We start from the raw sequence: 18,493 nt of genomic DNA, 5'->3' as shown, positions 1-18,493 counted from the left end.
AAGTTTTAAATCCCCAATAAAATACCAAATTAGAAATCCTGAAAATCAGAGGAGAGATGAATAAAGTCAAAAGTAAAAAAATCAAACTAACAAAAGAGACAAGGAGTTGGTTTCACTAAAAAAAACAAACAAACCATAAACCATTTGTTAATTTAATTAAGAAAAAGGCAAAAAGAAAACCAAATTACCAATAATAAAAATGAAAAAAGTGAAATCAAAACTAATGGGGAAGGAATTAAGGTTATTCTTGGGAGGCATTTTGCCCAACTATATGTCAATAATATGACAATTTAAGTGAAATATATGACTATTTACAAAAATATAAACTGCTCTGATTAACAAAAGAGGAAATGGAATGCTAACTCAGCCCCATCTCAGATAAAGAAATTGAATAAACCATTAATGAGCTCCCTAAGAAAAAAGGCTTGGGGTCAATTAAATTCACAAGTTAATTCTCCCAAACATTAAAAAAACAATGAACTCCAATACTATAAAAACTATATGAAAAACAGGGGAAGAATTCCTTCTACAACACAAATATGATGCTGACCAGACAGCTCTAAAATGGACAAAGAAGGCTATAAACCAATTTCCCTAATGAATATTGATGCAAAAATTTTATATAAAATACTAGCAAGGAGATCACAGCATCATATCATAAGGACCATACATCCCAAAGGACTCATGTTGAAAAATTCAATTCACCTCCAGAGAAAAAACTGATGGAGCCTGGATATAGTTCAAAGCATACCATTTTTTCCCTTTATTTCCTTCATTTTAAAAAAGTGACTTCTTTCACAATATGACAAATTTGGAAATACATTTTACATAACACAAAATGTATAATCCATTTAAAGATACTTCCCATCTGAGTAAGAAGTAACCCGTTCAGGTTCCCAGACATCAGACCAGGATATCTTGCTGAATCAAAATTCAGTACTGGGAGCCAGGTGAGTTGATTCATGTATATTGGATTATCTTTCAACTTGCTTTCCATGGTAGTTAACAACCCTATTTTAGATGCTATGGTCAAAAGTCATGAAATGTGAAGTCAGGGGACTTGGGTTCAAATTGTGGCTCTGCCACTAATTAACTGTGTGACGGGCAAATTATTTAACTTCTCTGGAGCTCAGTTAAAATTAGGTGTAATTGTTGACCATGATGTATGATTCCTGTCAGATCTAAATCTAAAAGACTTTCTAAGATCTAATAATAACGCATGTTTATAGCAACAGTGTACTTTCCTCATGACAGACCTGTAAAGCAGGTGGCACCAATATTGTTTTGTCTATTTTACAAACTAAGAATGTGTGGTCCAGACAGGAGCAATGACTATCAGCACCAGAGCGTAAACCCATGTTTTATGATTCCAAGTTCAAAACTCTCCACTAGGCTATCCTGATCAAAGGAGTTTAGAACTCTTCAGGGAGCCCCACCTCATTATCTTATCATATTCACATGTGCTCCTTTTCCTGCTCTTTTCTTCCTGATTCATATGAAACCCTCAATCATTTATGAGGCAAAAGAATTGCTTTTTCCAAAAAAAAAAAAAAAACCAACCAAACAAACAAAAAAAAACAACTGAAAAATGATTGCCCCTATATGTTGAAAAAATACAGGAATCTTTATCTAAAATCATTTTGTAGCATTTATTCCCAGTCATGCTCTTATGTTCCCCCAGTTCACAATCAGCCCCTTGATGACATCAAGAAAGGGACTTTAGAAATCATTTAATTATCCCATTCCCCTCATTTTAGAGATGGTGTTTGAGTAAATAAAGTTCTAGTGAGGTGACAACTTTGGCAAAAATCTCAGATCTCATTAGTGGCAGAGCTCCAACTAGTTCTGTTCTTTCTAGTTTATCTTTTGCAGCCTTCCATTGCCTCAAAGTCAGTTTTGTTTTGCAGGTCATAGACCACTTGCCCACTTCCTCTACTGAGTTAAATAGCATGCTGTCACTGGATCTTCTTTAATTCCACAGATTTGATCTGGATTTAAAGAAAAAAATCTTAGTTTTAGTGGCAGTACTAATTAAAGACTGAGGCCACCTTGTTTAGCTTAGGTATTAACATTTTGTTTTTATAATGAGTTGTCCTATAAATGATTTTCTAGCTCTATTCTTCTCTTGGTATTTCAGTTCTTACAAGACTGTTACAGGAAAATTGTCCCTTTCATCATTTCTTAAGACACAATAGTATTCTTTTACATTCATATACCACAATTTATTCAGTCATTGCCCAGTTGACAGGTATCCACTTAATTTCACATTGTTGGCCAATACAGAAGAGGTGCTTTAAATACTTTTGTATATATGCTTCCTTTCCCTTTTTCTTTGCTGCTTTTGGGATAAGTGCCTAATAGCGGTATGGTTGGGTTAAAGACTTTGCACAATTTACTTTCCTGACCGCTGGAACCAATTCATAACCCCAATAAAATTGCATCAGTGTGTGTTTTCCTGAAGCTCTTACAAAACTTATTTTCATTTCTTGTCACCTTTGCCAATCTGCTGCATGTGAGGTGAATCTTCAGTTACTTTAATGCATATTTCTCTATTAATGATGTGAGCATTGTTTTCAAATAGTTATAGTTAATTTGGATTTTTTTCTTTGAAAATTGCTTGTCCATATCTTTTGACCATTTATCAATTGGGGAATGAGCCTATCGGTTTCTTCTTTGTATAGCAAACCAGAATTCATTAGAAGTAAAAGCGTGTATTCCCAGAAAAAAGATGAAGTTATTGGCTGAATAGTTTTGTGTTTACAATTCCTATAGGCATTGGATAGATAGCCTTCCATATCAGTCCTAGCAAGGAAGAATTTCAATGGATCCATCTACAATGACTGCTAGTGGTCTAGTGTTCTGTACCTTGTGTCTGCTTCTTACTGCAGCATTGAGGAAGCATTTGGTAGAGGAAGCTCTCACCTGGTCCTGCTCCTCTTCCAATTATTGGAAATCTGTTGCAGTTGAATTTGAAGAGTTTCCCCAACACTTTCTGCATGGTGAATAAGCATTACCCAGTCCTAATGGATTCATTGCTGGCTTTTGATGGCATTGCATTTTGGGAGACCATCTTCAAGGTAATTATCCTAATGAGCATAGTATCTGTAAGAAAAAGAGATACTGTATAATTATGTAGCCCATATTTTGATTCACTTGTGGCCACCATGGCCCATTGCCTCAGCAGATATGGGGCACTATCAGGTTCTTTAGAATTCTATGGAAATCAAGTATTTGAGACCAGATAAGAATCTGCTTTTTTTTTAAAAGAATTTTCATTATTTTGGTCATTATTAACACAAGGAATATCAATGCATGTTTAATAGCCATTGCTGTTGTGCTGAAATGTTGAAAATCTGAGTATTTACTTCTTTTGTTTTTCCTCTTCAGAGAAACAAAGGAGTGAAGCTAGTTCTTACTAGACTATGCCTGTGTTCTGCAACTGGGTCAATTCAGCCTTTAATTTTCTTTCTCACTACTACTTCCATATCCTTTCCACAGCTAGGAAAAAAATATGGCCCAGTTTTCACTCCACAGATGGGTTTTAAACAAATTGTTGTGTTACATGGATACAAAGCATAAAAGAAGCTCTGATTGATCACAGAGACAAATTTGTTGCCAGAGGACCTTTCCCAGTTTTAGAAATTGCTACCAAGGGATTAGGTATGTTTCTGCTTGGTGTAGAGCCAGAAGAGAAAGAATAGAATAGGGTAAAAAATAGTATTCCAAAAAATTTATTGGAAGTAGAGTCACTTCTATACCAACTCTCCCAAAGTAATGGCAGATTGAGGATGATGAATGAGTACAATAGATGATATTCTTCCTTTCTTTAGTGCTGCAACTGCATTGTATCATGTTTTATATTATATCCAGTTAAGGTCAGAAGGTCCAGAGGCTAAAAAAAAAAGAGGCTGATACCACCCTTCTGCCTTGTGGAACCAATATCCAACATTGATTCTAAGACAGAAGGTAAGGGTTAAAAAAGAGGCTGAGTCAGAGAGACAGAGAGAGAGGAAAGATTGAAGAAAGAAAGAAACAAGGAAAGAAAGAGAGAGAAAGAAGAAGGAAAGGAAAAAAAGAAAGAGAAAATTAATGATTGTGTGATAGAAGAGTTCTAAAGGAAGAAGAGAGTTCTACCTCTCCCATCGATCTAGCCTTACAGTTTAGTGATCATTCACTCCTCAGATGTGTCTTTTATCTTCAAATCTATTACTACAGTTCATTTTTCAGTGGGTTGGAAATTCCTCCTTGCTGACCAGAGATCCAGTGCTCAGAGCTCTAGCACTTAGACTAGTGTCTTTCTACTGGACAATGGCCACAACTTTATGATTCCTGGCATTCCAAGGAGCATGTTTTTTGATAATTTTACCAGTGCTCTCTCCATCTTCTCTATGAATATATCATAAAAGACATTGTAAGATGCGTCGCCAAAATCTCTGTCTAATATGTAGAGGCATTGCTTGGATTTACTAGTCTGGTGACACTGCCAAAAATAGAAATTAGGTCAGGCTAGCAAGACTTACTTTTGATGAACCCAGGCTGACTCTTAGAGATCACCCTTTCTGAGTGCTCACAAATCAATCTCCATTAAGAGTAGAAAGGACAATTCTCTGAGTTCAAAACTAGCTGGGCAAGTCACTTAGACCCCATTGCTTATTCCTTACCACTCTTCTGCCTTGGAACTGATATACACAGTATTGATTCTAAGACAGAAAGTAAGGCTTAAAAAAAGCAGCAAGAAAGGAAATAACTGAGAGAAGACCCCACATAGAACAGGACATTGAGATGTTTGCTGTAGCATGTGATATCTCTTATTAGGCTAATGCACAATTATGTCTCTTGATGCTAATAGCAGAAAAGGATGAGTGGCCACCAATAGATGCACACGATTAGGAAATTTATCACAAAATATGATATTAAACTGGTGTTAAGGGATTTGTTACCAACCACCACTGTTGGTTTTTTTTTTTTTGTGATTCAGTCATTTAGTCATAGGTATTCATGGGGTTTTCTTGGTGAAGATACTAGAGTAGTTTGCCATTTCCTTCTCCAGTGGATCCTTTTGTCCAGAAAACAGAGGTTTAGCAATGGTTATAGGTTCCTACAGCTGGGAAGTATCTGAAATTGAATTTGAACTCAGGTCTTCCTGACTCAGGCCCAGCATTCTATCCACTGAACCAACTAGCCATCTCCTAGGCATTCAGAAGGTAAGGATCTTGGCCAAGGTCACACAGCTTGGAAGTGTTTAAGTCTGAATTTGAATTCATGTCTTACTGAAACCAGGCACAGTGCTCTTTAGCTGGAAACAATTTATTATTTTATTTTTCCCAATTATGTGTAAAGACACTTTTTTAGCATTAATTTTATAAAAGTTTGATTTGAAAATTCTCTTCCTATCACCTCTTCCCCCTTCATGGGATAGTTATGCATGTGCTATTTTGCAAAACATATTTCCACATCTGTCATGTTGTGGAAGAAGAAATATATATATATATATATACATATATATATATGATTTTTTTGGAGCATGCAGAAAATATAGTGGAAAATAGTATGCTTCAATCTGCATGTATTCCAAAAGTTCTGGATTTGGATAGCATCTTTCATCCTAAGTCCTTAAGAAATGTCTTGAATCCTAGTGTTGCTGAGAACAGCAAAGTCTTTTCTTTTCCTGGGTTATACATATATTATCATGCAAACCTATCTCTAGATTTATTGTTGTAAGAGAATACTCACAGAAACCAAAAGCCCCAAATGAAAGCTCAAATAAGCTAAAGTAAAAAATAGTATGTTTCCATTTGCATTCTGACTTCAACAGTTCCTCCACTGGAGGTGGTTAGCATTCTTTGCCATAAGTCCTTCAGAACTGTCCTGGATCATTGTATTGCTGAGACTAGCTAAGTCTTTCACAGTGGATCATCCCATAATATTGCTGTTACTGTGTACAATGGTCTTTTGGTTCTGCTTATTTCACCCTGCACAAGTTCATGTAGGTCTTTCAGGATCTTTCTGAAATCATCCTGTTCATCATTTCATATAGCACAATATTTTTTCCATCACTGTTACAACTCACAATTTGTTCAGATATTCCGCTATTGATAGACATCTCTTGAATGTCCAGTTCTTTGCCAGCACCAAAAAGGATGCTACAAATATTTTTGTACATTTTGTACTAATCCCCCATCCCCTTTTTCTAAACTTCTTTGGGATACAGACCTAGTAGTGGTATTATTGGATGAAAGGTATGCACTGTTGTAAGGCCCTTTGGGCATAGTTCCAAATTGTCCCCCACAATGCTTGGATCAGTTCACAACTTCACCAAGAATGCATTAGTGTCCTGATTGTACCTCATCCCTTCCAACATTTATTACTTTCCCTTCCTGTCACATTAGCCAATTTGATAGGTGTCAGGGGGTACTTCAGAGCTGTTTTAATGTGAGAATAGCTGTAATGTGAGAATAGTTGATCAACATTATATAATATTGCTATTACTGTCTACAATATTTTTCTGGTTTTGTTTACTTCTCTTTGTATCAGTTCATGCAAATTGTTTCAGGTTTTTCTGAAATAATTGTTTTATAATTTCTTGTAGAACAATATTCTATTACAATCATATACCAATACTTGTATATCCATTTCCCAAATGATGGAAATCGCCTCATTTTCCAATTCTTTGCCATCACCAAAATATGTTAAAATATTTTTGTACAAACAGGTCATTTCCCCCTTTTTAGCCTCTTTGGGCCTTGGACATTGTAGTGATAATCCTGAATCAAAGGGATTGTACAGTTTTGCAGGTTTTGGGGCTTGATGATCAGCCAATGGGGAATGATACCATATTGGAGAAGTGCCAAAATATTTGGAAAGAGAACAAGGAGCAGCATAGTCATTGTGGAACAGAATCAACATGAAGAAAAGGGATGGATACTTTTAAAAATAGTCTTTAAGGGGGCAGCTGGGTAGCTCAGTGGATTGAGAGCCAGTCCTAGAGATGGGAGGTCCTAGGTTCAAATCTGACCTCAGCCACTTCCCAGCTGTGTGACCCTGGGCAAGTCACTTAACCCCCTTTGCCTAGCCCTTACCACTTTTCTGCCTTGGAGCCAATACACAGTATTGACTCCAAGACAGAAGGTAAGGGTTTAAAAAAAATAGTCTTTAAATTATAACAATCTGGCTACCTCTGATTGTAAGTCATCTTGATTAGGCTATAAGAGCAAAAATTAGGATAAAAATGTTTCTCTCATGGCATTCTATGAGCTATAATCTGGTAAAAGTCTCTGACAACCTTTTTCATTATCACTCTTGATATCCCAACTAGAAAGCAAGTACACTTTGCTGTTGCCACAAATGCAGAACACTAGTGGTAGGGACTTTTGAGTAAATCAAAGTGGAAAATGAAAGGACTACATCAACAACAGCAATAATAATAATAGTTAACTATATGGAATGTACCATCTGCCATACACTGTGCTAAGTGCTTTATAAGTATCATCTCACTTCAGCTTCACAACAACCTTGGGAAGTGTGTGCTATTATTAACTCCTCTCCCATTTTATAGGTGAGAAAACTGAGGCAAATTGAGGCTAAGTGACTTGCCTAGCTAGTGTCTGAGGTAAGATTTGAACTCAGATTTTCTGACTACAAGCCTAGTGCTCTCTCCATTGTGCCACCTAGTTGCCTTGGGTATTATACAACAGTTTATCTGAAAAAGATATGGAAAATTTTAATGGACTACAATCTTGATATGAGTTGCACAGTGTGTCATCCAAGGCAGGTCAGGAATAGCTTTTTAGAAAAGGTAGGATTTGCTCTGTCTTCGGGGACTCCAAGGAAACTAGGATGTTGAAAGCCAGAGCAAAGGTACAGAAATGGAAAACAGGAGAGTTACATCATAAAAAATAGATTATAGAGTTAGTAGAAGGAAGTAATATGAAGGAAGATTTGCACCTATTATGTGCCAAGCACTGTGTTAAGTGTAGTGGAATCTAAAGGCAAATGTGAATATAATCAGTGCTTTTAAGGAGTTTACTGTTGGACAGGATGGGGGAAAAGACAACATGTACACATATATATGCATATACACACATATGAATATGTAAAATGAAATCAAGATGAGGACATTAGCATCTGAGGAGATAAGTTAAAGTTGGATAGAGAACGTAACACTTAAATTGAACCTTGAAGGAAGCTATGGAGTCTGAGAGACTGAGGCAAAGATAGGGAATGATACCAGGGAGAAATGCCAGGCATGAGGAATAGTCCAAAGGCCTTTTCATCAGTGTGGGCTTGGAGGGGAAGTATGTGTAGTAAAGTTGAAAGGTAGGTTGAAGTCAGGTTGTGAAGGATTTTTTTTCCCTTTTCCAGCTCATCTTATTTTATTTTATTTTTTTAAGACTAAAATTTTTATTAGCTACATATTTATATTAATTTAAGTTAATTTATTTAGTCAATTTAGAACATTATTCTTTGGTTACAAGAATCACATTATTTCTCTCCCTCCCCTCTCCTCACCTCTCCCGCAGCCAACACACAATTTCATTGGGTATTACATGTGTCCTTGATCAAAATCTATTTCCAGGTTGTTGATGTTTGCATTAGGATGTTCATTTAGAGTCTACATTCCCAACCATATCCCCTCAGCCCATGTATTGAAGCAGTTGTTTTTTCTTCTGTGTTTCTACTCCCACAGCTTTTCCTCTTAATGTGGATAGTATTTTTTTCTTGTAGATCACTCCAAGTTGTTCAGATCACTGCATTGCCACTAATGGAGAAGTCCATTACATTCGATTGTACCATAGTGTCCTCTGTGTACAATGTTCTCCTGGTTCTTCTCCTTTTGCTCTGCAGCTGCCTTCCCCTAAGGGTAAAATGCTAGAACCATTGCTTCTGAGGGCTTCCTTCAGTGGGCAAAAATGCAACTTTGCTGAGTTGGCCTGGGGCAAAATAAGTTTTTATAAATTATTTTTTAGCTTTTTTGGACTCTAAAAACCTCTTGTAGGGTAAAAAGGACCAGTTTTTGTTGTTGTTGTTACTTTAACACTACTCTTCCTGACTGATCTCCCCAGGTTTTACTTCTTACATGGGGTTTGGAGATAAGAACAAGAGAGGAAGGTAAATACATTCAGTCTTTTACCTTATGCCACTGAGTATTAATGGGCTCCCTTTAAGTCATAAGTGGTTTAGGTGATTTAGAAGGTCACAAATATAAAATTCTTGAATTTGACTCTTTCAAGAAAATGGTCATGTATTGGTGAGGGTTTGGCTTGAATGGAATTATTTCTATTTTTTACTACCATCCTACAGAATTTTACTTCGAAGCTTCTCATTGACCCAAAAGATAGCCCAGTGTTCAGTGGTGCTGCCAATTTATCCCCCTTTTATAAACTGTGCTTCCTTCCTCTCCAAGATATGTGAAGAACCAACCCTGATTCCAAGTGCTCTGAAGTCTCCTCATGTGCTCTGTACTCATTCCCTTACCTGGCAATGAAAGCCTTCTATGATTTCAACCCAATAATAATTCTAGCATCATCTAATACTCCCTTTCCCCTTTATCAAAAGAGATGATTTACTTCCCCACACATTCCCCAGTAGTTTCCCATTCCTGGAATGTATCCTTTCTTTTCTTCAACTCCACTGTTTTAAATTCTCCCCATCTCTTGATCAAAGACACATGTTAAACCCAGTGGAAATGTGCATCAGATATGGGAAGGGGTTGGGGGGAGGGAAGGGAAAGAACATGAGTCTTGTAACCATGGAAAAAATTCAAAATCATCTAATTAAATAAAAATTTAAAAAATAATAAAATATATATTGGCTGCTGCCCAAAAGAAAAGTTTCTGAGCTGCTTTGGGTATATACCAGATTTGTGGTGAAAGCATTGACTAAAAATGAAGGCCATACAAATAAAGTAAAAAAAATACTCCCCATCCTTCTAATTACACTTTAGACACCATATCCCCCTGGATTCCTTGGTATTTGTAGCCTATACTCTCCAGTTTAAAACTAAAGTATATCCACATATCTTGTGTGGTGTATTCTTTCAGAAATATTAGTTGATTTTTTCTTGCGCCCCTCACTAGATTGTAATCTTCTTGTTATCAGAGACTTTCCCCTCTCCTTGTGTGCAATTATCTATCACCAAAGGGTTAGAAGCCCTTTCCTACTTCTTAAATGTCTAAGGAACTTATTTATTATTTAATATTATTTAATAATATTATTAATATATTATATTATATATAAATTATATTTAAGTTTAATTTATTATATTTTATTATATACTATATAATACATATTATAATTAAATATAATAAAATAATATTTAAATATAAATATAAATTATATTTAAATAAATTATATATAAACAATATTATTAATATGTTATATATAATATTTTGTGTATAATAATTAATAATAATAATAATTAGTAATATTATTATTATTTAATACATACACATACAATACTCTAATGGCAGCTTAGGTGCTTCCAATGTAATGGCAAAGAGGTATTGGTTAGAATGCAGGACCTGGAGTTATGAAGACCCGAGCTAAAAATCCAGTTTTAGACACTGTTACCCTGAGCAAGTCACTTCATTTCCATCTGCCTCAGCTTCTTCATCTGTAAAATAGGGGTAATCATAGCATCTTCCTCCCTGGGTTGTTGTGAGGATCAAAGGAGTCAATAATTGGTTAGCAGTTAGCTAGCACATAGTTGTTAGCTACTATTATTGTTATTACTACTTATAACTGCTACTACTCTAACATGTATTTTACTTGCCTATTCTAATGACCAAGAATTAGCATGCTTCTTAAAATAAATATAGAATATATTTGAGGGCTAGAGAGTAGTCCAATTTGGCTGAAGCATAAAATGCCTAGAAGATATTAACATGAGATAAGCCTGGAAAGGTAGAGAAGGCTTAACTATCAAGAAGAAGAGCTTGAGGGAGCAGCTGGGTAGCTCAGTGGATTGAGAGCCAATACTGTGTATTGACTCCAAGGCAGAAGAGTGGTAAGGGCTAGGCAATGGGGGTTAAGTGACTTGCCCAGGGTCACACAGCTGGGAAGTGTCTGAGGCCACATTTGAACCTGGGACCTCCCATATCTAGGCCTGGCTCTCAAGAAAAAAGAAGAAGAGCTTGAACTTTATTCAGTAAACAGAAAATGAGCTGAATATTGACATGATCTTTGCAAAAGGAAAGTTAGGCAGAATGAGAAGGATATATTTTATGGGGCAGATAGATTTTTCGACAATAGAAAGTCAAGGGGGCTAGATTATTTCAGGGTTCAGGGAAAGGAATTATTTGGGCATCATTATTACAATAATTGATTGCAAGAAGGTAGTAGATATGATACAGAGATCTTCAAATTAAATCAACTATACAACTGTTGGAGAATTTTCAACTGGCTTATATAGAATGCTTGTTCATCTGGGAAATCCAATTATTATGGAGCCAAAAGTCAGGATCCAGGTTGCCTGCCCACTCTTTGTTGTCCATCCCACTGGCAGCCTTCTTAAGGGGAAAGTGTCCAGGGATGCAGTATCAACTAGCCCATATCACTAGTTGTAGAGATAATTGATTAACATAGCCAGGGAAACAAATATTTTCCAAATGTTTCTACATGTACATTAATCTATTTTGTTACTAATAATTATATCCTAATCATCAATACTGAGCAATACCCATTAACCTTTCAAATAGAGAACATACCCAATAGTCTCTTATTTCTTATACACAAATTTAAAAAATTAATCCTTACTCTTCCAATTGCTTTTTGAAGGCAAGTCCTTGCTCCATAGAAACCTAGCCCATTTGGGCATTTCTTAAAGTACCATGTGAGCAGGTTTTTGAAGGCCCTCACCCTACAAAATGCTTCTGGGTAATAATTCTTCCATTTACTCATCATGATATCCTTTCAAAATACAAACACAAAAATCCAATTTTCTTTTTGTTCAAGAGTCTAGAAACTAAGGCTATATGCACAAGTACTTAAAAATATTTAAAATGTACTTACAAGCACCTGAGCATATAACCAATTATTATTTCTCAGACTTTTGGACAAGAGCAAAAAGACAACAAGATTACTGTTGGCAACCTATGAAAGATGATAACGGTAGGAGCTCTTCTATCTTCAATCACATTGCCCATCTTGGTTGATTCTGATTCTATTTGAGGAATGGATGAAGCTTTGAATAGCAAACAGTCCTTAGCTTTTCATAGTGTCTGGCATGTAGAAAGTGCTTTATAAATGCTTTTATCTAATTTGTGTATATGATAATATTTATATATAAATGCTTTTTAACAAATTCATTTATTTGTTCATTCACTCATTCATTAGGGCATTCAAAATCAAATAATATTGTAGAGCCAAAGTAGTGGGACCATCTAGGTTACATTTCTAGAATACTTTATGGTAAAAAAAATTGCAAATATATTAAAAAAAACACAGAACTTGAGTTGAAAAGGGCTTCAATGATTGTCTAGTTTAACCCATACTACAGGAATTCCTACTGTATCATAATGAACATTTGGTGATCAGTCTTCTATATTCAAGAACTATACTAAATATTAGTGGTATGAAACTAAAATGGAAATAATCCCTGTCCTTAAGGGACTTATATTTTATTGGGAGAGACCAAATACTCCTCCATAAATTCAGCATGCCCTTTTATAAGTTGAGGACATGAACTTATATAAACAAAGAACGTCAGAGTGGTGCGTTAGGAAGAACACTTGGATTTAAAGTTAGAGGATCTGTGTTCAGATCTCCATTCTACTACTTATCTGTGTGAACTTCATTAAGCCACAACCTCTTTGGTGTTTAGTTTCTTTATTTGTAAAATGAGAGAATTAGACCACATGGTCCATCTGAGACCTCATCCAGATCTAAATCTAAGCTCCTACAAATATGTGAAAAATAAGTGTAACTTTGGGAGAGTCACTAGGTTTCGGGGGGACTAGGAAATGAAAAGTTTACATGGTGCCTGGGCTTCTAATATTATTGGGGACCATTTTTGATAAGTACCTAGAATTTTCCTTTGCTGATTTCAGGATTACAAAATTTTATCCTAGAGAGGTTTTACAAATCATCTAGTCTTAGCCTTTTAGTTTTATAGATGATAAAGAAGTGAGGTCCTTAAAAGTGGTGTGACCTGCTTCAGACCACATCATTTGCTAATTATAGACTCTATGTGTTCTGACTCCAATACTGTGCTCTTTATGTTGTTCTCTCCATACTTTATTTAGTTCTTAATAGGTGAGAAATGCATTTGTGACACATTTTATATATATGTGTATTTTCTTGCTTGATGTGACCCTTGTCATCATTTTTCTACTAGATGTTCAGAAAGATCTTGGTTATTATAGCTTTGTGGTAGCTTAGATTTCCTTAAGTGGAGTTAAGGGAATATCTTTTCAAGTGTAAATAGTTCTTTCAACACCTTTATCCTGAAGTATTAAATTAAACAAATTAAATTAAATATTTTCAACTCTCCAGTCTCTTATGTGTGTTCTAGCAGTTGTTTGGGGGAAATTTTGAGGAAGTGATGAAGACAGGAGTTATGGAATGTAGTTTGTAAGTTAATGTGTGATTTGTGCTAACGCTTTTCCCCTTCCTTTCATTCTGCTCTTTCTCCCTTGGCCGTGAGGTCATTTTCTGGTCTGTTAAAGTTCAATACTGTGAGAGGCCACAGGTTAATCATAAAGGAGTGAATCTATCCTATTGGTTTAAATGTGGGGTGGGGTGGGGTGAGAAACTCAGGGTTCCATAAATGGGATATCAATCAGAGCAGAGCCAAAGAAATTGTGAAGAGAGAATTGAGTTTTCCATCTGAGCACACAGTAATCTAGTTCAGTTTACCAAACGTTATCAGTCCATGAAGACTCACTGAACCAGAGTTCAGCACCAGGAGGCAGGTGTGTTGATTCATGCATATAAGGTATCTTTTAATTTATTTCAGTGAGAATGGTCCTTGGTAGTTGCCCTATTCAAAATACTATGGTCAAAAATCATTAGGTTTGAAGTCAAGGGTTAGGATTCAAATTGTGGCTCTGCCACTTGTTATCTGTGTGGCATTAGGCAAATTATTTAACTTCTCTAGGGCTCAGTTAAAATTAGGTGTTTGCAATGGATGGCATGGGTATGATTCCTGCAATATATCAATCTAAAATACCTTCTATTTTTAAGGTCCAATAATAACACATTGCTATAGCAACAAAGTACTTTCCTCATGATGGATCTATAAGGTAGCTGGTGCAAATATTGCTATTCTCATTTTACAGATGAGGAAAGTCAGGTCCAGACAAGAGCAATGACTATCAGCACCAGAACTTAAAACCCATGACTTATGACTCCAAGTTCAAAACTCTACTACACCACCCTGACCCCAAAATTCAGAGCTCCTCATGGAGTCCCATTCCATCAAATTCTACTTGCCTTAGCATATCTATCTACATGTACTCCTTTCTCCCTATTCTCTCTTCTTCTAGATTCAGATGAGACTCTGGATCATTCAAGGTTGTAGACCCAATTCACTTGCTCTCCTGAATATCATATTCCAAGCCTTGTAGTCCTTTAGTGTGGAGGTTGCCTGGGTAATCTTGACTGGGGTTCCTTGATATCTGAATTGTCTATTTCTAACTGCTTATAATATTTTCTCCTTAGTCTGGAAGCTCTTGAATTTGGCTATTACATTCCTGGGTGCTTTCTTTTGAGGATTTAATGTAGGGGGTGATCTATGGATACTTTCAATGTCTATTTTGCCCTCTTGTTCAAAAATATCAGAGTAGTCTTCTTGGATAATTTATTTTAATATGATGTCAAGGCTTTTATTTTTTTCCAGGAAGACCAATAATTCTCAAATTGTCTCTCCTGGATCTGTTTTCCAGGCCATTTGTCTTTTCAATGAGATATTTTGTGTTTCCTTCTAATTTTTCATTCTTTTGATTTTGCTTTATTAATTCTTGCTGTCTCATGAGATTATTCGCATCTACTTGCCCAATTCTAGTCTTTAAAGCCTGGTTTTCAGCTATGATCTTTTGATTTTCCTTTCCAGTTTGGTCTATCCTGCTTTTCATGGCCTATAGTGGTTCAATTCTCATCTCTAATTTGCTTATTACTTCATTTGATTTCTGTGCCTCTTTTTCCACTTGGGCTATTTTGGCTTTTAAGCTGTTATTTTCTTTTAGTATTACTTTCATTGCTTTTTCCAACTTTTCTTCCCATTTTTCTTCTGTCTTCCTTATTTGGTTCTTGAACTCCTTTTTTAGTTCCTTGAGAGCTTGTGACCAATTTCTGTTTTGTTTTTTTTCTTGGAAAGTTTGGATGTGTTTTCTTGTTTGTTACTCTCTACTGTTGCTTCTATATTTTGCTCTTTTTCTCCATAGAAATTATCCTTTGTCAAAAGCTTTTTTTTTGCTGCTGCTTATTCCCTTTGCTATTAGTGGATTGGGGTCCCTGCATGTTGGTGGACATTGCTTTCTTAGCTTCTGTCTTGCAGGGATTTGCCTTGGTAGTATCTTCCTTTCCCAGTCAAAAGCATGAGTGAACAGGGCAGGCAGCTCTGTGATGTTCTTTGTGTAGCAAGATTTAAAGCATTTTGTCCCTGCTGCTTCAGCTCTAGCCAGCCTTCTTTCTGCCCAGTCTCCTCACTCTTTAGCCTCAGGTCTATAGTAAAGGATTTAATCAGGGCAAGCTGAATGCAAAAGATACTGCAAACCAACATTCCACTCAGAACTCCCAGGAATTGGGACTGAACATAGAGGTAGTTGCTGGAAACAGTTGGTGGATCCTGGAGGAGGGAGAGGCTGCTTTCTCTATAAGTTAGGAGAGTCCAGAGGGTATCTGTATGGTATTTCTGGGATGGACCCAGAGATTCAGTGGATTCCTCTTCTTTGGCTTTCTTGACATTTCTTCCTGTTCCTATTGCTGCTGCTTCAGAGAAGTGGATTTCAGCAATTGTTGGTGACATCTCACTGGTACTGCTATTTGAATCAAAAAGGACTGTTGTGTTGTGCCATTCTTTGGGCCCTTTTGTCCTTGTCCCTACCAATCCCTCCCTAACTTTATTTAATACTCAAATGAGTTAGTTTAGAATAATTATAGAAAGTTTTAGGGTTTTAAATATCTGTTGTGGGTTAAAAGTAAGTTATTCCCTGATCCCCTTCTCTTCTCTCTTTAGCTAATTAAACTTTTTATTTTTATATATATAACTAGTTTGATCCCTTCTTTTAACCCACATATAACAGGTCCCAGGCCTCACTGAAAAAGCCTTCAACTGCCCTCAAGGGTAAGTCTGTGGTTCCCATAGCCAGTCCCTGAGAATTTAGAGATTGCCCTGGCTCTGGCTTTGACTCTGGTGTGGTAGGTGGTGTGGGGGAGTGGTGATCAGCTTGTGCTTTATTAAGTGCAATTTTGCCTCTTTATAGCATGGAAATCCCCAAATACTGCCTACCTTTAAGGCTGCATCCAGTGGGAGAGCCCCTTCACTCATCTGTTTTTTTTTTTGAAAATTTTATTTAATTTGTCAATTTAGAACATTTTTTCTTGGCTACAAGAATCATATTCTTTCCCTTCCCTGCCCCCACCCCTTCCTGTAGCTGATGCACAATTCCACTGAGTTTTACATGTGTCCTTGATCAAAACCCATTTTCCATGTTATTGATGTTTGCACTAGGGTGATCATTTTGAGTACATTCCCAATCACACCCCCATTGACCCATGTAATCAAGCAGTTGTTTTTCTTTGGTGTTTCTACTCCCACAGTTTTTCCTCTGAATTTGGATAATGTTCTTTCTCATAAATCCCTCCGAATTGTTCTGGATCACTGCATTGCTACTAATGGAGAAGTTCATTACATTCAATTATACCACAGTGTATCAATCGCTGTATATAATGTTATGGTTCTGCTCCTCTCACTTTGCATCAATTCCTGGAGGTTGTTCAGTTCACACTTCCTCTAGTTCATTATCCCTTTGAACACAATAATATTCCATCACGAACATATACCACAATTTGTTCAGCCATTCCCCTATTGGAGGGCATCCCCTCATTTTCCAATTTTTTGCTACCACAAAGCGCAGCTATGAATATTCGTGTACGAGTCTTTTACCTTATTATTTCTTTGGGGTATAAACCCAGCAGTGCTATGGCTGGATCAAAGGGCAGATAGTCTTTTAGTTCCCTTTGGGCATCGTTCCAAATTACCCTCCAGAATGTTTGGAACAATTTGCAACTCAAGCAGCAATTCATTAATGTCCCAATTTTGCCAAATCCCCTCCAACATTTGTTACTTTCCTTTGCTGAGATGTTAGCCAATCTGCTAGGTGTGAGGTGATAACCTCAGAGTTGTTTTGATTTGCATCTCTCTGATTACAAGAGATTTAGAGCACTTTTTCATGTGCTTATTAATAGTTTTGATTTCTTTGGTTGAAAACTGCCTGTTCATGTCCCTTGCCCATTTATCAATTGGAGAATGGCTTGATTTTTTGTACAATTGATTTAGCTCTTTATAAATTTGAGTAATTAGACCTTTGTCAGAAGTTTTTGTTATGAAGATTTCCCCCCAATTTGTTTATTCCCTTCTAATTTTGGTTGCATTGGTTTTATTAGTACAAAACCCTTTTAATTTAATGTAATCAAAATTATTTATTTTACATTTTGTAATTTTTTTCTAACTCTTGCTTGGTCTTAAAATCTTTCCTTTCCTAAAGATCTGACAAGTATACTATTCTGTGTTCACCTAATTTACTTATAGTTTCCTTCTTTATATTCCAATCATTCACCCATTCTGAGTTTATTTTGGTGTAGGGTGTGACATGTTGATACAAACCCAATTAACTCCCATACTGTCTTCCAATTTTCCCAGCAGTTTTTATCAAATAGTGGATTTTTGTCCCCAAAACTGGGATCTTTGGGTTTATCATAGACTGTCTTGCTGAGGTCACTTATCCCAAGTCTATTCCACTGATCCTCCTTTCTGTCTCTTCTACTCATCTGTTTTTGATTTCTGTCTTTTTGTGATGCTTTGTAATGATCAGTTGGAAGGAGATTCAGAAAGCTCCTGCTACTTTGCCAACATCTTAGCTCTGCTATGCTCCTGGATCATTTAAGAGAGGGAAAAGAATTGTTCTTTCCAAAAAGCATTGAAAAATGATTGCCTCATGTCTTGAGATGATAAGAGAACATCTTTATATAAAATCATTTTATGAAAATTGTTACCAGTCAAGCTATTGTGTTCCCCTAATTCACGACTAGCTTCTTTTATTATTTTTAAAAGTTTATTTATTTAATTAATTTTGAATATTTCCCCATGGTTATATGACTCATGTTCTTTTCCTCCTCTCTTCCCAACCCCCTCTTGTAGCCAAAAGCAATTCTACTGGGTTTTACATGTGTCATTGATCAAGACCTATTTCCATATTATTAATATTTGTAATAGGGTTATCATTTAGAGTCTATATCCCCAATCTTACCCCCATCTAACCACATCATTGAGCAG

General features: G+C 36.2%; 1 protein-coding gene across 7 annotated transcripts in view; it reads left to right on the top strand.

Moving 5' to 3' along the window:
• Window positions 1-13,779: 13,779 nt before the first annotated feature.
• The window catches only part of LOC100023204 (cytochrome P450 2C18-like), a 48,843-nt gene continuing 44,129 nt past the window's right edge, over window positions 13,780-18,493 (top strand). For 3 of the 7 annotated variants that reach the window (XM_001374781.4, XM_007478773.3, XM_007478774.3), the window contains exon 1: window positions 13,781-13,933. The gene's annotated coding sequence lies outside the window, so the exon portion shown is untranslated. Of the gene's footprint in view, window positions 13,934-16,265; window positions 16,283-18,493 lie in introns of those variants that run through there. The other 4 variants (XM_056802225.1, XM_007478772.3, XM_056802231.1 and 1 more) reach the window with 4 other exon arrangements.

This window comes from Monodelphis domestica, chromosome 1 (genome assembly GCF_027887165.1).
Source record: "Monodelphis domestica isolate mMonDom1 chromosome 1, mMonDom1.pri, whole genome shotgun sequence".
Taxonomy (NCBI): Eukaryota; Metazoa; Chordata; class Mammalia; order Didelphimorphia; family Didelphidae; genus Monodelphis; species Monodelphis domestica.
Note: the sequence above shows the minus strand (reverse complement) of the source record. Positions and strands in the feature narration are given on the sequence as shown.